Here is a 23,420-nt window from a genome sequence, read left to right as displayed (position 1 = left end):
ACCGACATCATGACCAGCAGCTTTACAGCTGTGGCTCCAGCAAACATCAGCTGATACTAGAAATTAATATTAAATAAATTCTAACTACAGCTGATCAAGCTTAAACGTGCTGCTGTTGTTTAGCGCGACATCCGCTGGTTTCCTGTTTCTGGCGCAAAGTGGGCGATAAACAAACAAGAGAGACGATCAGCTGATCATTGATCAGTTTCATGATTGAAGTAGAAACAGGAGAGAGAGAGAATGAGAGAAGAAGAGGCAGCTGTGCAGCAAAGACACAGAATAAATCCAGCTTTGTGTCTTTTTCATTGTAGCTGAAGTCCGGGACAAACTGTTCCTTTTCACCTCAACACGAAACGCGTAATATTTTCTCTGAATGTGAGACGATTCCGTTTTTTACGGGACGGTTGGCAACTCTACTAACGAACCTTATAACCTTATAAACAAAATAAAGTTCAACATCATGTCATGGTCCTGGGTCGGTGACCCAGCGCTTTTAGTTTGTTATCATTTTCTAGATGATGATTGTTTAAGTTCTGTGTTATTTTCGATCTGCCTCTGAGTCTGCGTCTGAATCTGTCTGTTTAGTTCAATGTCTTGTCTGGTTCCATGTATCTGAGTTTCCTGTTTTATTGTGAAGGTCCGTGTCGTATGTGAGTGTGCTCAATTACGTTTCCCCTGTCCCGTCAGCCCAGATTCCTCCCAGCTGTGTTGCCCTCCTGTCTCTCATCCCCTGATTACTGGTGTGTGTATTTAAGCCCTGTGTGTTCTCCTGCCTGTTGCCGGTTCGTCTGTGTAACTCCGCGTCAGTCTGTGTTCCTCGGTGTCCTGCTCGGCTCTCTGCCTCTCTTCCCTTTTTTGTTTCATCTCAGGTTTGTCATTTAGCTTTCCCAGTTCAGGTCTTTAGTTTTGTCTTCCCTCTTGCCTGTTTTGCCTTCTCACCACTGTGTAAATAAACTCACCGGCATCTCATCCACTGCCTGCATCTTGGGTCCTTCTTCTAACTCCACACGGCTCGCCTCGGCAGCCGTGACAGTACGAACCGGCCAAATATGGACCCAGCGGCATTCGCACCTTCCAAGGAGCTTCGGGAGGAATTAACCGATTCAGTTTCCAGATGGACTAATCTGTGGCTAGAGCATGAGGGGGAGGAATTTCGTCATGCTCTGGAGGCCCGAATACAGCGGCTAGTTTCCAATCACCCCTGGTTGCTGGATTCACTTCACCCACTCCTACAGGACTTCATCCTCAACACGCTTCATCTTCACCCTCCAACTGTGACAGCTGACCTGCCTGGCTTACCGGAAGATTCTCTCCCCAGTCCACCAGAGGACTCTCTGCTGGACGCAATGCCGCCCGATCAGTCGGCTTCCCCCTCCTTCCGGGCAAAACGGCGGTCACGCCGCCGTCATCCTTCGCTTGCCAAACCAGCTCTCGGGGTCAGTGAGAGTGACGGTTTCATGTACATGCAGCCCCCCAGTGGCCAGCTCACACCAGCCCAGGCTTTTTACAAAGCACTGGGAATCATCCTCATTCCACCCAGCCCATCCACCTCACAGCAGGAGCAGCCACTTCAGAGCTGCCTCGCATCACCGTCCGCTTCCCCGGCCGCTCTCGCCCCTTCTCCCAGGCGGAAGCGACGTCCGCACGGCCGTCAGTTACCGGCGGATTCCGTGAGTCAGGAGCGCAGTGTTTTTTCTGCTCCATCTGAGCGTGCATTCATGAACACTCTGTCAGTTTTTCCTGAATCTAGTAATTCAATACCAGTCAACTCAGGGTTATTCAAATTTGAAAAGAGTAATTCGGAAACTGTTAATTCTTTGTCTGATACTCCAAGGTCCGTTAACACTCGCTCTGAGGATCTAGAGGACTGCTTTCATTCTGCCTCTTCCGAGTCCTCTGTTATGCCAACCCGGACTTTCAAACCAAAATCTGGAAATAAGAAAGACTATCTACCAGAAGCTCAGTTAGCCGCCCGGCCAGAAGCTCAGTTAGCCGCCCGGCCCGAAGCTCAGTCGCCACCTCCACCACCGTTGTCATCACAACCATTATGTCAGTCACCCTTAGTCCAGCCTCCTGTTCAGCAGCCGCTAGCCCGGCATCCTGTATCAATTGCTCCACCTGTAAAACAATACAAGTCAATTCAACCCGAAAAACACCATTCCTCGCCCGTCCATTCCAAGCAGAGGGACACACCTAGTAATAATGTCAACACTCCTCAAAGGCTGGCCAGTTCTGAAACTGAGGTGCACTCCAGGGCCTCCCCAGAGGCTGGGTTTCAGCCCCCAGCAGACTCCGGACCCCTGGAGGTTAAGAAGCCAGCTGAGGGCCGCACCCGGCTGTCGCTGCCTGAGCAGCGTCGATGCTCTATGCAGCTGCAGCCTGCTATGTGTTTGCCAGAGGCCCGTGTGCCTGCTGGTCCTGTCCTGTCCCTGCCAGAGGCCCGTGCGCCTGCTGGTCCTGTTCTGTGCCTGCCAGAGGCCCGTGCGCCTGCTGGTCCTGTTCTGTGCCTGCCAGAGGCCCGTGCGCCTGCTGGTCCTGTTCTGTGCCTGCCAGAGGCCCGTGTGCCTGCTGGTCCTGTTCTGTGCCTGCCAGAGGCCCGCGTGCCTGCTGGTTCTGTCCTGTGTGTTCCAGGGGCCCCTGTGCCCACTGGTCCTGAAACTGTTCTCACTGGAGGGCCCGAGGAGCCCGTCCAGCCTCCTTCCTCGTCAGCTGGGGGGCCCGAGGAGCCCATCCAGCCTCCTTCCTCGTCAGCTGGGGGGCCCGAGGAGCCCATCCAGCCACCAGCTGCTCCACCAGCAGCCTCATCCACGCTTGCAGCAGCAGTTTCATCCATGCCGCCACCTGCTTCAGCGCCTCCGTCTGCATCCTCCACGCCGTCGCCTGGTCCGGATTCAGCCTCCTCAGCGTCGCCTGGTCCAGCGCATGCTTCGGCTTCATCCGCTTCACCTGGTCCAGCCTCCGTGTCTTCATCCTCGCCTGGTCCAGCCTCCGTGTCTTCATCCTCGCCTGGTCCAGCCTCCGTGTCTTCATCCTTGCCTGGTCCAGCCTCCGTGTCTTCATCCTCGTCTGGTCCAGCTCCCGCATCACCTGCAGTGGCCTCCTCTTCAGCATCAGTATCCGTATCATCTACTTTGCCTGGTCCAGCTTCAGCATCCTCATCAGCTGCTTTGCCTGGTCCAGCTTCAGCATCCTCATCAGCTGCTGCCTCGCCTGGTCCGGCCTCCGCATCCTCATCAGCCTCGCCTGGTCCGGCCTCCGCATCCTCATCAGCCTCGCCTGGTCCGGCCTCAGCTTCCTCGTCATCCTCATCAGCCTCGCCTGGTCCGGCCTCAGCTTCCTCGTCATCCTCATCAGCCTCGTCTGGTCCGGCCTCAGCTTCCTCGTCATCCTCATCAGCCTCGTCTGGTCCGGCCTCAGCTTCCTCGTCATCCTCATCCGCCTCGTCTGGTCCGGCCTCAGCTTGCGCCTCGCCTGGGGCTGCAGGGGCCACGCAGCCTTCAGGTCCCCTACTACCACCTCCACATCTTCGGTCATCTGCCAGGCCGCTTGTTGGGCATCTCCGCCACCGTGGACGCCCTCCTGAACGCCCTCCTGAACGCCGCCACTGCCTTCCGCGTGGCCGGCCTCCGGACTTGTTTCCACGCCGCCGTTGCCGTCCGCACGGTCGGCCCCCAGAACTGTTTCCACGCCGCCGTTGCCGTCCGCACGGTCGGCCCCCAGAACTGTTTCCACGCCGCCGTTGCCGTCCGCACGGTCGGCCCCAGAACTGTTTCCACGCCACTGCCTACTGCGTGGCCGGCATCCGGACCTGCCCCGTTGCCATTCACATGGTCGGCCTCCTGAACTTGACCATCTGGGCCTTTTTGGACTCTGTCCCTCCGTCCTGGGCCCCCTCCGCCCGCCCTGGTCGGGTTGTTTTCTGTTTTGTTTTGGTCCATTTTTTCGTTTCTGCTGGGCTGTCTGGTGCCAGCCCTTGAGGGGGGGGGGGTACTGTCATGGTCCTGGGTCGGTGACCCAGCGCTTTTAGTTTGTTATCATTTTCTAGATGATGATTGTTTAAGTTCTGTGTTATTTTCGATCTGCCTCTGAGTCTGCGTCTGAATCTGTCTGTTTAGTTCAATGTCTTGTCTGGTTCCATGTATCTGAGTTTCCTGTTTTATTGTGAAGGTCCGTGTCGTATGTGAGTGTGATCAGTTTACGTTTCCCCTGTCCCGTCAGCCCAGATTCCTCCCAGCTGTGTTGCCCTCCTGTCTCTCATCCCCTGATTACTGGTGTGTGTATTTAAGCCCTGTGTGTTCTCCTGCCTGTTGCCGGTTCGTCTGTGTAACTCCGCGTCAGTCTGTGTTCCTCGGTGTCCTGCTCGTCTCTCTGCCTCTCTTCCCTTTTTTGTTTCATCTCAGGTTTGTCATTTAGCTTTCCCAGTTCAGGTCTTTAGTTTTGTCTTCCCTCTTGCCTGTTTTGCCTTCTCACCACTGTGTAAATAAACTCACCGGCATCTCATCCACTGCCTGCATCTTGGGTCCTTCTTCTAACTCCACACGGCTCGCCTCGGCAGCCGTGACACATCAGTAACATCATAGCACCACCCAGCTGTATAGAAACTCCGTCATGCTAGCTAGTAGCAGTACGGAAAAGTCAGCATAACGAAAATAAACTCCACCTAAACTTGGTTCATATCTGACCCAGAGAGACTGCAGGTCATAACTTCTTACCTGAAGTTCGGTTCACCTGACACTCTCGGACCGGGCGGCCGCCTCGGGGCTCTGCTCCTCCTGCCTCCCCTTCCCTCATCCACCTGCTGGCCTCTGTGGCAGCTCCACCACAGCCACCACCAAACAGCTGAGTTATTTTTACACATCAGCCAGCATCTGGCCAATCCACCACCTCTCATTGTTCGTGCCATTACAAAAATAAATAAGTCATCAGCCCACTGGGCAAATCACCGGCTATGTTAACCTGTTAATCAAGGGTCCCCGATCCCAGTCCATGAGGGCCAGTGTCCCTGCAGGTTTTAGATCTCACCCTGGGTTAACACACCTGAATCTCATGATTAGTTCATTCCCAGGCCTCTGGAGAACTTCAAGTCGAGAAAGTAATTTATCCATTTAAATCAGCTGTGATGGATCAAGGACACATCTAAAACCTGCCGGGACACCGGCCCTCGTGGACTGGGACCCCTGGTGTTAATCTTTCGCCGACAAATAGTTTTCTGCGGTGCCTCTTTCGTGCTTGGTTCTCCTTCCTTTGCTAACATGATGCTCATAGTGCAGAAGCCGATGCTGCATTCACTTACACTCGGATATCTGAGCTTCACTGTGAAAACATAATCATACATTTGATATTTCATTGAATGTTATTGTTTTAGCTTCGGGGTGGCACCTGGGGTGGCCAGTCTGGTTGGGGGGGTGGCCTGTGCCCCCCCCCCCCCCCAGGCCACCCCGCTGGACACGCCACTGCTGTGAACACATCACTGCAGACACTGTTGGGTTTTCAGATTCCCTTCAGACTAATAACAAGAAAAAGCTTTCCATCAATCAAGTTCATCAGTTGATCAGCAAAGGAGGAGCTGCAGCTGATAGGACATGACACTGGCTTCGTTTCAGCCATCCAGGGTGTTTGCACCAGTGAAAAACAACTAAATATATGTAAAAATAAAGGAAACAGGGTCATAAACAGTTTAGCTACCTGTTGAATTACTGTGCTGTCATTTCCTGCTCTCCTCTGAATCACCGTCTGGTTTCAGAGCGTCCACAAACAGCTCATCCTTAGAAGGCTCCTCTCTCTTTCTCCCACTCAGATCAGCATCCTCCTCTCTCGCCCACTCCCACTCCTCCACTCTCTCCACGCCAACACATTGCTTCACTCGAGCGGCTGCAAACATGTTACGCAACAGACGACACAGCAGAGAGGTTTGATCTGCAGGAAGTAACCCGACCTCAGCGTTCACAGCTGGACCGCCGTGTGTGTGTGCGTGTGTGTGCGTGTGTGTGTCACACACTCTTTAAAATCAAAGTGTTCGGGCTGCTCAACAAAAATTAAACTCTGTGATTCAAACGTTTGCTGTTTCTGACGACGTTTTCTGATCAATAATACGTCCAATTCGATCGGATGTTGGCTCCGGGTTCATGTTCAGACTGTATGAGCCACATTTACTGCGTGTACAGAAAAACACAGACTGAAACGAAACACTGTTTCTCACCAGTGTCTATAATAATCAATAATCAGTATAACAAATACCTAAAATAAGGATAAAAAGAGCAAACTCAGGTGTAAGCAGTCACACTCATTCAGCTACAGCAGTCCTCACACAGAGGCTGAGTGTGTGAGGAGTGTGTTGTTTCTCTGTGTGTATATGGGGGGGGTCACAGTCTGTTTGTGGGTCTTACAGTGTGGCTGCATGGATTGGGGGGGGGGGGGTATCACAGTCCTGTATCAGCCTCACAGCTTGTGTGAAGAACCCCTCCAGCATCCTGATGCTCCTGCAGCTGCTCTACTTGTCACCAGATGGCAGGAGGGAGAACAGGCCATGGTGGTGGTGGTGGGGGGGTCTCTGATGATGGAGACTGCTTCCAGGGATGGGAGAGGGACTCCAGCTATCCTACTGGCAGTCCTAACAAGCCTGTTGTTCCAGCTGCCAAACCAGCTGTGAAGCTTAGCGTCAGGATGTTTTCTGTGGGGCGAGGTGTCGGGGGTCCTGAGTCTCCTGAGGGGCTGGAGATGCTTTGTGCCTTTTTGATGCTGGTGTGCTGGTGGAGAAGGATGGGCCGTCAGCTAGGTGCCCACCCAGGAACACTGCTGACCCTCTCCACAGCAGCACCATCTATGGTGAGGTCAGTGTCATGATGTTCGCCTGGCCTCCTGAAATCGGTCACCATCTCTGTCAAGCTGCATCAGCACGACTGCCTGATGTGCTTCAAAAGCAGCCGCTCAAAGCATTAGCTCACAACTGGTGTGAGGGCCACGGGCCGAACTGGGTTTGCTTTCTTTGACACTGGAGTTTTGATGGTGCTCTTGAGTCGTGGCACGGCTGCCTGATGTGCTGAAGTGTCTTTAAAGCTCAGGAATCTTATCTGGTCCTGCCGCCGTGTCTGGGTTGATGCTGGCCTTTCTCCTCTCAGGTGTCCCGGTGGCAGTGGAAGCGTGTGTGCCCGGGTGGTGTTGTTAATCTCAAACCACGCATAGAAGTTCTTCAGTTTATCTGGTAGAGAGCGGCAGGGGAGGGGCTTGTAGTCAGTGAGGCGTTGAAAGCCCTGCCAGAGCCCTGACCCCGTGACAGCTTCTTCCTCGCTTGGACTATGAGCTGCAGCATCTCCCAAGCTTTGTTCTGAGCTCTCAGCAGAGAATAAGCGTCTCTGGTTAGTCTGTGGTTAACGGGACCGTATCTGATGTATACTTATTGATCCCTGCAGGGAAATCAGTCCTCTGCGTTTAACCCATTCACTCTGTGAAGCAGTGGGCAGCCACCAATCCCAGGGAGCAGTGTGTTGGGACAGTACCTGCCTCGGGGTAGCCGTTCAGTGGATTCAAACCCCGACCATCCGATCCCCCGACTCAGCTGTGGAGTGGCACTGTGACACATGAACTTCATGTGTAGGAAACACGCGGGCTGCTCGCCGTTACGTTATGAACCAGCACAGTGAGCTCTGACCTCCACCCAGTTCAAACTTGTCCAGAACTTTCCGACATTCCTTTGATCTTTACGGTGACGGCTGTTCAAAGGCTTCACGCTGATGGTGCTCTGAGTGAGAGTGGCACCTCTGAGGTCAGCATGATTTGCTCCATCAAATCTAATTACTTATTTTAGGTTTTCACGCATTTTCAGAGCCACAGCTGCAGCCTGCAGGGACTCTGAGACTCCTGCATTATAAAGCAGAGCATGCTGCTGTGTGTGCTTTCACCTCCACAGTGATGAATCAGCTCAACGTGGCCTCTAATAAAACTGTAAATAGCATCCACATGATGGAAATCAGCTTTAAAGGACTGATTCCATGTTCTCAAAACGTCCACACCTCGCTTTCTTTTCCTGCAGAAGTTCAGAAAGTGAAGCTGAACTGAATGAGAATGAAGGAGGAGACGGGCAGCGGTGAAATATTAAAGAGGGAAGGAGGAGAAAGTTTAGCTGTGCACCATCAGCAAACCCTCCACGGGCGTCCTGCCCTTGCCTCGTTGAAACTGATCACACGCGCCATCACGACGCGATGCAAAGCGATGTTTTGAAAGGTTTTACATCAGTGAGTACACTCATCGGCGGATGCATGCTGTTCAGAGTGCTTATAACACAGCCTGCAGGTGAACCATCCAAGGACGAGCCCCAAAGCTAAACCAGTAATACAACCTCATTAACAAGTCATTTAACAAAGTGTGTGATCCTGTCCACCCTACAAAGTCTGTAAAGGAGGAAAACAGCTTTAGTGGAACTACAATGAGCCATGAAGACACCCGTCCGGGTGCTCTGACCCTCGTCTTGATCCTGACCCGCGTCATGTTCCAGCTGAGCGGAAAGCCGCCGGGCATTTTCCACGCTGCTGAGAAATCCTGACTTCAGGACGAGGATCGTTTTTATCCCTACACGTGGAAGCCTGTGCTTTCAGTGTTGAACTTGATTGTCATCAACCTGCCAGGCGGCAGGTGGGTGTCAGGTGGCCGTGGACACCCACCTTTGAGAACAAGGCGACATAGAGCTTGGATGCGTTCAAATCAAGGTCAGAGGTCAAGTTTTGTGAAAATGTTGTGAATGTGCCAACCCGCGAGTTTTTAAACCATGCCACAGGTGTGTTTAAACAGCTGAGGTGCAGGCGCTGACATGCATGCATGCATATTTACTTTGCAGCTTTCTCAGTGGTGCAGTATAACATGAGGCTATACCAGCGCCGTCTTCTAGTCTTCTGACATGACATCCAAAGCGTGGTTAAACTCATTCATAATCCTCATCCTTCTGCTGTCAGATTGCTGTGACTGTGTGGATTTGCAGGCCAGGCCTCAGTTTGATAGCAGGATGCCTGAAGTTCAAAGAGCCAACAAGCTACCAGCTGCACCTGTTGGAAGATATGATGCAGTGTAGGGTTAGTGACCTGGAGCTGACACACCCAATCATCCTGCTCACCGAGGGGTAGCGCTGGAAGCTGTGAACCAGAGCTGTCTGAGGTGCACTGTTAGACTTTTCATCGCCACTTTACGGTAACATACTGGCGTCACTGCTGCCAGCGTCATACCGTGACGCCGTGTTACGCTAGCTTACCTTTCTGCAGGATGATACCGTTTTTTGCTGGTGTGGTATAATACTCTTGGACAAATTATGGTAACGCACCGTAGCCTTTTTTACGGTATCTCACTGGCGACAGTTATGTCAGTGAGATACCGTTATGTCGTTATGTCGTAAATTACGTCAACAAAGTAACATCATACTGTGATTAAGAAATTGGTATACTACCGTTTATTCACGGTATGTCACTGTAAGCCCGCTGCAAGGTAATAAACTGCAATATATTAACCAGTAACTTACCGTTGGTACGCATCATCAGTGCCAAAAATATTCATCTCTGCTAGAGGACACCGTGTCCCAACAGGCGGTCATTTACTCTTTTAACAGGTCGTAATTTACCGTAATTTCAGTTAACAGTAACATACTGTAAGAGACTGGAGGGTTCCAAAAAAACTGGTCACTTAAATTATACAAGAAATTTACTAATTTCCCTAATTTGAAGTTCTCCACTCAAATTCAGTAAGCCACTGGAGGAAAGTTGTGACATGAGGGTTAATGTGAACAACCTTTCGCTTCACAGTGGTCCCAGTCTTCCTGCTTGTCCCAACCTTGGAGGTACATTTTGTTCCCTCTTCAGGGTTTATCCTTACAAAAAACCTTGCACCCGCTGACTCCTGGTATTCCAGGTTCAATACATAGAATGAACCAAAGAAGACTGACATTGCATCAGCACAGGTGTTCTCTTTGTCCAGCTCAACAATTACACGCCCCTCTGCACTCACCATCCAGCAGGTGGCAGTCATTGAACTTTGTCCTTAAATGTATAGGGGCAACATGTTGTCATTATGCAACATAAAATAATTTCAATACTTCTTCACACTGTCTAGATAGTCATAAAGCAAATACCTACGTACAGTTAATTATTAATGGCCTTGTGTACATAGGTCCATTTTAACATATTATAATTGTATATAATTGGGAATTATTCTGCACATTAAACACACCTAACAAAGAGTCAGCCCAGTTAAAGTACCGGAGGTGAATCAACTGTATGGTTATTTTGGAGTTTATAGTTTGTGCTGCTGTTAAACTTTACAGTATTGACTTCAGTATTCCTGCTGTTGGTGTAGCTAGACTACTGTTGATCAGTAATATGTAATGTGAAATTTGATATTGTTACTTTGCTGGATTCACTGAGACACATGTCCAACAACCTTGGTTTATAAAGGAAATTACAGAAATTTGAGCTAACAAAACAGAGACTGGATACCTGTGTCCACAAAAAGCTCCTGTGCCAAACAGAAATTTTAATATGGTCTAATCAGCTCTATGTCATAAATGACTTCTTACCAAGCATAATCAGCCTTGGGGTGCTTGGCAGGCTTTTAACATGCAAACTGAACAATATAAATTTGTGTGCACTGAAGCCACAAAATTTAGAAATACACAGTTGCAAAAACTTCAGTGACCAATTACCTTTCCTGAATGACATATTCAATGCAAAAAATAAGAGTATTGTCAATAGGGACCAATTCCCAGTTTTTACATGATCAAAATTATTCACAAAAGGCTTCAATAAACAGAAAATGTGTGCCAACAAGAGAACAGTGCACAAAAATGAAAAGATATTTGAGCTCGACGCTTTAATGGGTTTAACATGACTTAGTCAGCACTCCGCACCGTACAGGTAGTACAAGCACACCTGAAAACACTGACCAGCTAACAGCTTTAAGCATTTGGGCGCAACCTCGGTAGTTCACCGATTCACCTGTTGCAAACGTCCAAGTTTCTATCAAGTCTCATAAATCCATCGGCAAATTACCTAACTAGTCTTTTGAGTCTCCACATTCAGAGATATTGACATTTTGTCTTTAAATGAAAATATCCTGGTAGCTTAAAAGTCAAAACAAACAGTACTAAGAACGCATTTCGGACTTCTCTCGAATAAGTGAAAAAAACACTTACCTTCAGACTGATTAGCAGGTTCCGATCCAACTTTAATGTGTCCCATGTCAGTCCGTTTTAGGGAAAAAGTGTTAAGTGGTTTCATTTAATTTTGAGATACTCCCGCATGGACGAGCAGCAATTTGGAGTCTAGCAGAGTTACCACGAATAGCATACGATCTTCAGATATAATCCAATCAACCTTGCATTTAACCCGATTGAACATCCAGTTACCTCTGACTACTTCTAAGTTGCACATGTTAACGGTCTCATCATCACTCTGTGCTGCAGCGAACTGTATCTGTGGCACAGAATAGTTGATGGCCATGTCGTTCTCCTGCTTTGCAGCTTTTTTTGAGTCTGAATTGCAGCTTAAACGTGCAAAACTAAGAGAAGCAGATCAATATTTTCTTCTTGTTGTTATTTAATGGTGGTTGGCAACCAGCGAAAGGAGCATTAACCACCTCGAGCAATATTTTCTATCCCCATTGTTGTTTTGAAAGTGAATACCCGACGTGTGCGTCATACGTCACGTTGTACGTCAGGTGAAGGTGTGGCGTCGGCTATCGCACCTGTCGCATTACAAAGCTTTAAAACATAACAATCGCTTTAAAAACACAACCCAACGCGCTAAACTGTGATAATGTGTTACATTATCACGTATATCAGGACATCTCTCCTGAACCAAGACGCAGTGGTGCTACAAAGGAATTATTTCTTTAGGAGAGCATTTAATAGCAGTCTGGCCTGCAACAAAATGCACCGCTAAAAATACAGTTTCTGCTTGTCCCAGAATTTATTAATTTTGAGAGTGAAGTTGTAGGACTGATGCTGGTTAGTGGTGTAGGTTTCATGGATGTGACACCTTGTGTAAAATGACGACCAGAGCATATTATTAAATCAGTTCACTGTAGTTAGGCAGAGGTGTCTTAAAAAGTACCACCTTATACAAAACAAATGAAGGTCCAGTATAAGAAAGAATAAGAAGAGAAAAAAGCAACATCCTGCTACATGAAGTCATTTTTAAACATTACTCTAAATGTAGCCATTAGTTTTTGTTGCTGGCCATACAAAAAATAAGTATACTTCAATTATATTTCCCAAGTATACCTTACCTAGTACGTATACTAATAATGCTTCTTGGGACTATATTGGCCCCCGTTTTAGTACATAACAGTATTCTTGAAATGAACTTTTAGATGTACTTTTTGTTCACCATAATTGTACTAGCATAATGTCATAATGTCTACAAGAGTATAATTAAAATATACTCGACTCTATCACAATACTAACCTTACAAGTATACTATTAATTAATAGTATTAATAATGTTTCACATTGTTTGAATAAACAAATACATTTATTAATATATGAGGTTCCATTCAGTTCAAGGAATTAAATTTTAGCGTGGCTGCAACTTACTCCTTAAGTTAAAAATGATGCTGTATATTGTAGTTTATATGTTATACTGCTTTCACAGTGAATCACATTTTATAGTAACACACTCTGATAACCTCCTTCTCTCCAATTAGCACTCAATGCGCATTCTTCATATCCATGCTGTTTGGACGAGGACTGATGTTCACCTGGTTTGTGGCCTGTAGAGGAGATGCGAGTAGCAGAGGTTCAGTCCAGCACTGTTTGACTTTCAGGTTTTGGATGCAGAGAGGAGGAAAACGCAGCAACATTTGAAGCCTGTTGAGCTCAGCTTTAATCTGCATGTGGGAAGCAAATGAGGAGCTTGTTTCCAGAAGCAGTGTTTCAAAGGAACAACGCCCACAGACCCGCCCACAGGCTGCTGGCAGGAGAACAACAGCAGGAGGACAACACTGAACTTACAGAGACGTTCACAGCTCGGCTTTATGAGGACAAAGAGACTCTTGGAAACACTTCTGTCCATCGCAGGTTACAAAGCATCACAACGCACATGCTCCCAGAAAGCACCAATGAATGTTACTGACCCTTTCTGTGTACGCGGCGAGCTGCAGGGTTCATTCTTGCTCCTGTTTTAGGATTTCAGGTCATTTCTGCAGCTATGCAGATGATGCTGTGTTTCAGTGCACAGCCCGGTGTCGTCGACGTCATTGGTTATTGTCGTTGTAACTTAACCTTCTCTCTGAAGCTGCAGGGTAGAATAATAAGAGGTTAGTGTTCTTCACATTCCTGTTTCTGCTGTTTGTCTCTGCAGGCATTTCAGACGCTGACCTCGTGACTCAAAGATGATCATCTCCTCTGGACCGAGAAGGAGAATCAGCTTCTGAAGCCACCAAACATTTCTCACCCCAACATGGCAGACGACCTCTACAGCAGCACCTTCTCTGCTTCGGAATCAGACTTCTCCTCATCGTCTTCGTCCTCAGCTTCAGCCGCCTTCCTCACACTCGAGCAAAGGGCGGCCTTCATTTTCGTCCTCATCCTCTTCATCTTCTTGGGCCTCCTGATCGTCCGTTGTTTCCGTATCCTCCTGGACCCGTATCGGAGCATGCCCTCCTCCACCTGGACCGACTACATGGAGAAGGACACCTTTGATTATCGGATTTCCTGACAGGCAGCCTGAGAGGCAGCAACCCTGACAAACGACAGTTAAACTGAGGCGACAATCACGCTAAGAAGGTGAAGCACAAACACAGGTGCACATTTTCCCACAAGGCGGAGAGAAACCAGACGACAGGCCACAGGGTTAAATATGCCTCTGTGACACTTTGTTGGTGTATAAAGTTTATTTATTCTACAGAAAGTTAGTGAAAAGTTCGAGCAGAAAAGGCGAGCTCCAAGTTTAATAAAAACACGACTTTCCAAATCGCTGAATAACTTTGATGATGTGAGCAGCTGTGGTTTGCTTCCACAGCCACTTTAGTCTGATGTTAGGCCTCTTACCTGGTACTGCTGAGGCGTTGTTGTTATATATGAAGTGTGGCAGGTGGGAAAAGGAAACGTGCGCTCTGTGTTTCTATAGCTTCCGGTCTGATTGTCGCCTCAGTCTGCCCGGCAGGCAGCACATCTGGGTAAAAATCTGCATTTGTCTCAAATCAATCAGTGTAATTGGAAATGTGTGAAAGTATTGAAGACATGCAAAGTCCTCAGATATGAACAAACAGCTCATGCAGATCAATTTGCACGTTTGGAGTTCTGATTGGTTTGAGATGTGCAGGTGCCATTTTTGCTCAGAAGCCACCAACGTTTAGAAATCCCTGCGCTCCGAGTGTTACAGGTGACGGATTTCTACAAGCAGCGAGCTGCCTGCCGGGCAGCGTGTCAGGGCTGCCGTCTCTCATGGAGAAGACAGTCTTTTTGGTTTTTCTTTTACTTTTTGTTCTCTTTCTGAACTTTTATTGACTCAGACTCAAAGAACTTACTCTGACAGCTGCTGAAGCTCACTGAGGACGCGCAGCCTTATTTGGAGGAGGAGGCTCTGCTGATGAGTCTGCAGAGCCGAGATGTTTCCAACATCTCTCCATCGTCCTCCTGCCGGGCTGTTGCTTAGTAACCAGTGATGTCTGCAGCCAAAACACAGAAAACAAACGACCCTCAGCTGCTGTTTCACCAGTCTGGCCCGAAGCCGACTGTCCGCCACAGCCGGCGCTGAGATCACATCCACAGGTGGGTCTGACCTCAATCTCTGCATCCAATCACAGGAAAGAAGAAGCGGAATGATGAAGACTGCTCTCACACCATCAGCCATCCCAGAGGAGCGCAGAAAATGTGCTTCATTGCGACGTTTCTGGAAGTGCTGACACGGACTCATTTTTATGGACTTTAACAGGTTCAGTTAGCGATCACACTGAACGATGACCGTGCTCCCCTCTGCCAGAGCACACCACAGCTTAACCTGTGAACATCTGAACAGTCAGCAGGTCATCGTGACCCATCCAGGGCCGTGACGGCAGTTTGGGTTCAGCCAGTCTCATAAAAAGTTTGTATATTTGAGACACTTTACTGCCAGAACACCTGGGTCAAATGTTCCCGTGTGGAAGGTGTGGTGATTACATTCAGTTCCAAATATGATGAATGGGTTTAATCCAACATGTTAGATCACCTGGTCACATGAATATTTCAGTAAATATAGCAGGTTTAGGTTCTTGTGCTGGAAGCATGAATGTTCTGTCTGCCTTCCAATCGCAGCAGATCATGGTTCACTGTTAAATCTCAGTTCAGACACTCTGCCAAACACTTTACCACACTGCCAAGTGGGATGAAGAAAAGTCTCCCATCTAAAACACAGGATGAGAAATAACTGCTGTAAATTCTTCTATATGATCAGTTTAGTGTGCTAATGAACCTGAATCCATCAAACTCTGCGTCTGTTTGGAGATGCAGACTTTCCATAAAGTGGCTGAAACCATCGAGGCAAGAAGGAAGTCATGTTAGGGGAAGCCCACTGTCCTCGAAGGTTAACCCTTTAAAGACTTTGAGTTTTTGTCTGTTGTGCTTTTTGTTTTTGTTTCTGGAAGCACGACCGTGTCTCCATTTCCTCTCCATAAACGTGTTCCAGCCTGTTTTCAGGCAGAGAATCAAAGTTCTGCTACACGACAGTCTGCTAATCTCAAAACTGGAGGACTTAATGGATTTAATGGTTTCTTATCAGAAGCAGACCTGGTGACACACTTATGGACGACCTTGTCGTGCGTCGCAGCGCTGCTCTCCTGACCTGCTGCTTTGGAGCAGCTTTAGTACCTGAGCGACTTCGAGGCTCATCCTGCTGTAATGAGAGAAAATAAGCGTTTCTTTAATTTCCGTTGCTGCACTAAATGTTCGGTGCAGCTTTTCCTGAAGTTTGATGGGAGCAGAGAGAACAGCTGTGGAGGAGACCTCTTCCCACAGCAGCAGCTCTGCACTGATGTGTTTTTGCTTTTTCCTCGGGCCGCCTGCAGAAGCTCTGCTGTAAAGGGCTTCCTCGTGGTTGGAGGTCTCCTGTCAAACCTGTGAGCTGAAAAATCCCCTCGAGCAGACAAACAGTTTGAAGCCGGTGAAAATGAAAGGCCTCCCCTCTCCGGGTTTTCATCATGCAGGTCAGCTGAGGTGTGGATGGCAACGCGAAACAGACGGCATCAACTGCCAACTCCAACACAGTGAGCAGTCCGGCGTCCCTGAAGATGTTTGTGATCCTCAGACTGGGACTTACGGGGTTTCCCGACCCGTTTCCTGTGCCTCCGTGGATCTGCCTCCCAGTATTCCTCCCTCTTTCTTTCTGTGAAACTCTAAAAGTCTCTGAGACACTTTGGGGGGGCGCTGCTGCCGGGGATACCCTGAAGGAGAAGCCATCGGCAGAAAGCGAAACGGGTGATTGTTGTCCCTGTGCAGCAGAGGGAGGCCTCTTCTCATCAAAGCACAGCGGGGTCGTGGATCTGAGATCTTTGGATTTTCTTTTTCGTTCATTTTTAAAGTTTTGGGGCTCGCTCCAGTCCCAGCAAAGCCCTCCGTCACATCACAGACAGCAGTTTTGATTTCTTCAGCACATGAGTGAGCATCACTGAAGAGTTCGTTCGCTCTGCTGCTCCAGTCACGCTGACTGTCATGGACACGTCCGTGTCCAACAGCTCCAAACGGGCTTCAGACTCCATTTAAAATAAATAAAAATTCAATATGGGCTTCAGCACTCTGGTCCTGAAATGTTCGATTTTTATAGTTAAAAATGAAAGAATGACTTCAGTCCTACATTTCAGCAGATTTTCATAATTTGATCAACTTAAAATTCCCAGATTGTTTTTAAATTTAGCATAAACATGTATTATCTGAAGAAAATCTGATCTGATAGGTTAAACTTGGGCTTTTTTACTATGTAACATTAATATTATTGTTATAATTCAAATATGAATTATGACTCAGGTCATATATTCATCTGTATCGCGACTCAAACAGCGAAACACCAACGTGACGACAAACAAACCCGTTTCCTGTTTGAGGCTTCAAACGTTTTCCTCACAGGGACGCTGGAGACTTTCCTGCTGTCGTTTGTTTAACAGGAAGTCCTTCTTTTACCGTGACCTCCATGAGTCCTTTTCTTTCACACTACTTTCAATAATAATAATCATACTCTCTGTGTCTCCGTAGAGTTTACAGGTCACTGTATGTCACACTCAACACATGTAAGAACACACACTCAGCAGTAAACGAGTGCATTACTGAGTATATTACTCCAAATAGTTCACAAACACTTTTCTAATCTCTGCTTTTCTTCGCACAGTCTCACAAAATGTCCCGGCTGCCTGTCACGAGGCACACCTGTGACAATATATCATATACAGTCTGTGCACGTGCACTTCCTGTAACACACACAGCGACTCACTGCCAAACTAAGCTCCACCCCTCCGGTCTGTCCCCCTCCTGCCTCCATCTGTCAGTTTGCAGGTGAAGCACATGTTGCTAAAGCTTATAAAGAAGAAAAACTGCGATAACGGAGTAAAAGAAGTGTGAGTAAGTGGCTCTGTCTCAGACTCTCATGATGCTACTGTCAGCTGCTGCACACCTGTGCAGATGTGCTTTAAAGCTGTGGACAGGTGTGCACGCATGCAGTCTCGTACACCTGCACTGTGGGGACAAAGACGTGGACACACTTTGTTTTTGTTCTGTCCGTGGGGATTTGTGTGCTCTCTGAGTGGCTCCACATTATTATGCAGTGATGTGTGGAGTACCAGAGGCTCCAAACACGAGTGATATGCAGTCTGAGGGGGGGCTGTCCTACTCAGGCTCGTTTCCTCACAAATGTGGATCCATTTGCACAGCCGAGGTAATCCTGTGCAGTTTATGTCTTATTTGCTAAATGGGAGTGAAGCCAGCTCGTTTTCCCTGCAGCTCTCCGTCCGCAGGTGGAGCTCAAACAGCAGCTAAACTCCCAGGATTACACTGATGGCTTCAGTTATTACCCTTATTCCCTCCTTTCGTTTTAATGTAGACACGACAAAGACCCTGTGGCTGAGTCCAGGGAGAGCAGCGAGAGTCAGAGACGAGGGAGGCAGTGAGACGTTCATTAAGCCTCCGTGGATAAACACAGCAGGCAGGAAGTGTCGTCATTCGTGCAGCCGAACCTGAGAGCCAAATACAGGAAGAGTGATGAGCTGACGGTGGGCCAAAGTATCCAGTTCACTATGGTCGTGTCCAAATTCATGGGCTGCATCCCCCTGAGTCTACGTGGGCCGGGTCCTCAGAAGGCCGGAAGTAAACGGCTGTGGAATGTGACGGTCTTGCCTTCAGATTAGCGTCGCCGCTGTCTCGGTGGAGTTCAATAAACTCGGCCGTCTGCTTCTTGCTATCTAAAATATAACAGGACACTGGAGTAAACTCTCGACCGTCTCACACTTCTGTTTAATCAGTTTTCTGTTTGACGTTTAGTCAGCTGTGTGAAAATCCCAGAGGAACCCACCCGGGGGATTAATAACGTTTTATCTAATCTAATAACTTTAATCTCAGCCAAACCGATTTACTCACGAACAAATAAAACACTGAAAAAAGCCCAACAATAACATTTTTAGGTTGTCTAAGTGACTTACATATCACGTTTAACCTGAGCAGCGAAACTCCGCGGTGATCTGAAAATGATGTGCCGGGAGTTGTGCTGTTCTCGGCGGCTTCAGTGACCCTCGAGCTCCCGGCTCGCTGTCGAGCTGGTGGGTAGCAGACGCCTCTGAAAACGTCGAAGCACTTTTGCAAATATGCGATATCTTGATAAACCGAGCAGATATTTGATGTTTACACAGCTACTTTCTCGCCTGAAAATATGTTAAAAGTTTATTTTGTGACCCAGAAAGATTAATAAGAGTGATTTTAAAACTTAGTAGCGGCCGCCATTATTGGAAACTAGAGTTTGGCTGGGCCACGCTATGAATTCTGGGATATGGTAGGTCACGAAGGATACACCCGACCCATCCTTCAAATTCGGGGAAAAGGAGGACGCATTTGTCGGCTGCATTCGGAGGAGTCTACGAATTTGGACAGCCTTCGGCGCGTCGCTGTGACGGCCTACAAATGCGGCCTCAGGAGGATGCAGCCCATGAATTTGGACACGACCTATTTATCCACAATCTGATAAACCTTCAAAATAAATGACTGAAACGTGACATCCTGTTACAGGAAGGAAGCTTTTATTTTTGTAACCCTGACAAACAAAATGATCCAGATGTAGTTTGTTCTTCCTTTTTATGAAAACCTTCAAAGTAAAATCTCAGTGTGCGCGGCTTCGCTCTGAAACTGATCAAACTTACAGCTGATGAACAGCTAATCTGTTTTGTGCCGTTGTCTTTACAGTGTGTCGTTGTGTTAATAAATGTTCCAGCATAACATTAAAGCACGTTTCCTCAAAACTGTATTTTTATATCAGAAAGTCTCATATTTCTTAATCATAGACGAAACTTTGCTTTATAAATAAGATTTATGTTTCATATAGAATCACAGCTTCAGTCATAAACTGAGTGAGCCAGTTTTTTCTTTTTTAATGTTTTAATAAAAAATTCAACAGCTTTCAAATGAAACATGCATTTTGCATTTTTGTAACGTAAAGTCACAAAAACCTTGAATTATTGATCTAAACATTGTGTGTTGATTTTACACAATAAAAACATGTTAAACTTTGTGATGATCCACTTCTAGGAAATAATTATTCAAAGCAGGATTTTCCTGTGTAACAAAGGAAAATAAATTCCAGTTTAAAAACACTGATGATGGACTGCAAATGGCGCCCCTGAGCCTCCGTACTTTAGCAGAGCCGTTGGTTTTCTTTATTTGGTCGAAACGAACTCGTCTGACTGTCTGAGCCCTTTAATCGTTTTCAACCATCTGCTCTTCCTCCTCCTCTCCCTCGTCTCTCTCTAACTGTATCCTCCTCTTCCTCCTTGCCTTACACCAACTCTGTTTACATAGGATTAGAAACTCCAGCAGCTCTGTCGCTGCTGTTTTTTACCCTTTAAGGGAGTCGGGACGTCTGTTCTACTGTCGTGTCTTTCTTTCTGTGTTTCAGACTTTGGGAAAGCAGCGACGTCTGAGCTCATCTTTGCCCTCGAGCTGCTGCTTCACCCAAACTCTTAGTTTGTTCATGCTGTATTTAAAGGGAAAATCCACCCAGAGTCCTGGGTGGGTGCACTGAGCACTGGGAGGGGGGCAAAAAGAAGTCCACTGACTGTGGGAGTGACGTGAAATGACCAGAAACAGACAAAAAAGCTGCAAAGAGACAGAAAACCACTCAGATATTGTGAAAATACACATTTCTAGTCGTACATTTGCAAAGCGTGTCGGTTCAGCTTTGCAGCATCAGAACGATGATCAACCTGAATTTCAGATTCTTAGTTCTGCTGGATTAAGTCGAGTAATATTCACATTATTACTGCGCGTTCGATCAGAACATGTATGCTGCAGTCATACGAATGTCTTACAGGTTATATGTAGGATGCACCAATCCAGCGATGAAGCGATGACACAAGAACTCGCTCGACTCCTTAACCTGAGTGAGAGAAGTGAAAGCATCGTTGCTCACTCACATTAGAGCCGTGTAGCGACAGAAAAACGTCTGCAAATGCACAAATAGAACCTGCTCGTGTTACTTAGTTGGGTTAGCTTTGTTAGGTTCCTCCAGGAGGACAGCCCATGAACAGCCGCCCAGCACCTGGCTCGCCTTTCCCGCCCACTGGACGCTTAATTACAACAATCAGAGATGTTTGTTGTTGCGGCCACCTGGCGGACTCTCGGTAGCAGACCGCCATTATGTTCAAACCATCCCCAAAACTCGGTGTGTGGATCGTGGTGCTCCTGTGAGCGGCTCCTCGCTGCGTTTCAGAGGAAACTGTTGAGGACTTCAACCTCATACTGGTGGAAGCTGACGGGGCTGCTGAACTATATAAGTGATGCATACATATAGTTCATTTTAACCAGTTAGAGCCGGTGAATTTCTGCAGCACCTTCTCGTAACGTGAAGAACGTGACGAGGTCCAGAGGTGGTGAATGGTTGTCACTGTGAGAGTTTGAGTGAAACAACCACAGAGAGGAAAAAACACGACTTGTGCCAAAGAGGCAGGAGCGTTAAACAGAAACACAAACCACTGAACCACCACAGTGGGACGGACCCACTGTAGAGTGGCCTAAGGACCCACACGGAAGCACTGGTGGATTTTCCCTTTATGCAGCTCCTGTGGAAATGCCCTGAAACTGTGAAGTCTCTCCTTTTAAATGCAGTTTTTAAATCTTTCACAAAAAATGATGTTTTCTATGCTCTGTGTCGTGGCTTTGACAACGTGTCACAGAAACAGCTGAGCGATCGCTGGCGTGTAGATGTACGAATCACGTGTCCTTCTCTCTGCAGTGTTCCTTCACCTGGTGACAGCGTGAACCTTTTAAAGTCCAACAAACAGGTGATTGTTTCTCAGTCTGGACATGAATGTTGTGTTTTATTAATGCAAAGTTCTTAGTTTTGATAAAAACTTGGCGCTTCATGGACACGTGAGCTGCTTTTGTTCTCTCTGCACTCGGAAACAAACGAGTCTGAAAATCATTTCTGCTGTTTTTACATGTTGGGACATGAAAACTGGGAAAAGGAACAATTTACCAGAGTTAAAAACACACACACACACGTGCAGAAACCTGCTGTATGAATCTGACACCGTTCGCTCGCCTGAGGTTCGCTGATTTCAAACAAAGCTCCATCACATTTTGGCAGCTGTGAACATGAGCTCGGTGTTTCGTTGGATCTGTGGGTGCTTCCCTCCATCCACACAGCAACAAAACATCAGAGATTTAGGGGAAAGGTTTACTTTGTCACTGTGACGTGACACTGGGTGACCGGACCATCGGTTTGACAGGCGTGTGGAGGACTGTGGTACGGAGGGAGAGTTTCTTTGGTGACGGCTGCTTCTGGATACGGGTCCAAAACTAAATCACGTATCAGTGACTGTTGGTGGTTATGGTGAGGGGAAGTGGTTCCTGACAATGGGGGAAAAAGACCTCTACTCATAATGGTCAGCAACCCTAACCATCTCCACAACACAACACCATAAACACATGAGAAGCAGCGAGGGTGGGTAAGAGGGTGAGAGGTGAGCGGTAGTAGCCGCGGATAAGCGTTCGAAGGCGTTTGAATCCAGGATGGGGGGTACGTAGGATGGGAAGGAACAGCCTGAACACGTCTGTTATCAGGGTGAGAATTTTTTATGTTCAGCTCCAGCCTTGAGACCACAGCTGGCGCCGATATGGTAGCCGCATGAAATGATGGTGGTTTCCTTTAGTGTGAACAACTGCGTGTCAATTTCACAGTTGATCTAAATGTCCGCCACTGGCCTCTCAATCTCCCGTTGGAGAGCCGTGAGCTTCTCCAAGATGTTATCCAATTTTCGCTCAGAGAGCGTAGTCTGATGGGGTTATAGCAGTCAGGCGACGAGGCCTCTGAAGACCCGCCTTCTTAAAGTCTTCCTGCCTGAGTTAAATGACTCCGTCTGAGGTTGGCAGTCAGTTTCTGGGGTGAGGCTCCTGAAACGCTCTTTGGTGACGGCGGTCGTGTTGATGTTGATGGTCTTTAGGGTGCAAGGGGTTGTGAGTACGATGCAGATGGGTGGGGGTTGTGTCACCGTACGGTGGGAGGAGCTGAAACACAACCGACACAAATTTCTGATCAAAACTGTTTGCATTTTCGTGAAGATAACTCTTTATTGTCTTTGCACAGTCATACCTACTACAAACACGAAGTTAGAAACTGTCACTGCTCACAGTAACTTAATAAATAAAAAGAACGAGCGCATGTTTCTTTAACCGTTCTTTTGTTCATTTTGTGAGAAAAATGAATATTTTGGGTCATTTTGACCTCAGCGTTACTGAATCTGGTGATGTCAATGAAAACAGCAGAAATCTGATTACTTAATGCAGGGCGGTGTGATTGAATGCTTCGCTATGTAGTTTTCATTTAATGGTACATGATTTTCAAAATAAAACATTTCCCGTTTCAGTGTAAGGAAAACACAAATGACACAAAGACGTTTCTGCGTCTTTGACCGCGCAGCACAGTGAAGCTTAAACTTTTGTCTCTCAGCTGTGTTTTTATCTGCTCTTTTTTTTTTTTACGGTGCAGGTGACGTGCCGATGGTGTGTTTCAGTGCGTGAACAGAGCTCCTCTATATTTTCTACGTGGCTGAAAGTTGTTGTGACTAAAGTGAAGTGTAGACTAATCTTTCTGCCTTCTGTCTGAGCTCTTCACGAGTCTGCGCTCTCGTTTTGTAAAGAAATAAAACTATTGGACCTAAACTGATTTCCTTCTCTTTCTTTGGCTTGATTTTGCTTAAATGTTGCAGCTGGGATCCAGATGC

At 47.5% G+C, this 23,420-nt stretch overlaps 1 long non-coding RNA gene across 1 annotated transcript in view; it reads left to right on the top strand.

Annotated features, from left to right (window-relative positions):
* LOC145423552 (uncharacterized) overlaps positions 1–23,358 on the top strand; it is a 41,219-nt gene extending 17,861 nt beyond the window's left edge. Inside the window, exon 2 of the long non-coding RNA XR_013904600.1 lies at positions 13,334–23,358. This is a non-coding gene — a long non-coding RNA (uncharacterized LOC145423552). The remainder of the gene's footprint in view (positions 1–13,333) is intronic.
* Positions 23,359–23,420: the final 62 nt, after the last annotated feature.

The sequence above is a fragment of the Astatotilapia calliptera genome, chromosome 22, assembly GCF_964374335.1.
Source record: "Astatotilapia calliptera chromosome 22, fAstCal68.1, whole genome shotgun sequence".
NCBI lineage: Eukaryota > Metazoa > Chordata > Actinopteri > Cichliformes > Cichlidae > Astatotilapia > Astatotilapia calliptera.
The sequence above is the reverse complement of the archived record's forward strand: the minus strand, read 5'-3'. Positions and strand labels throughout refer to the sequence as shown.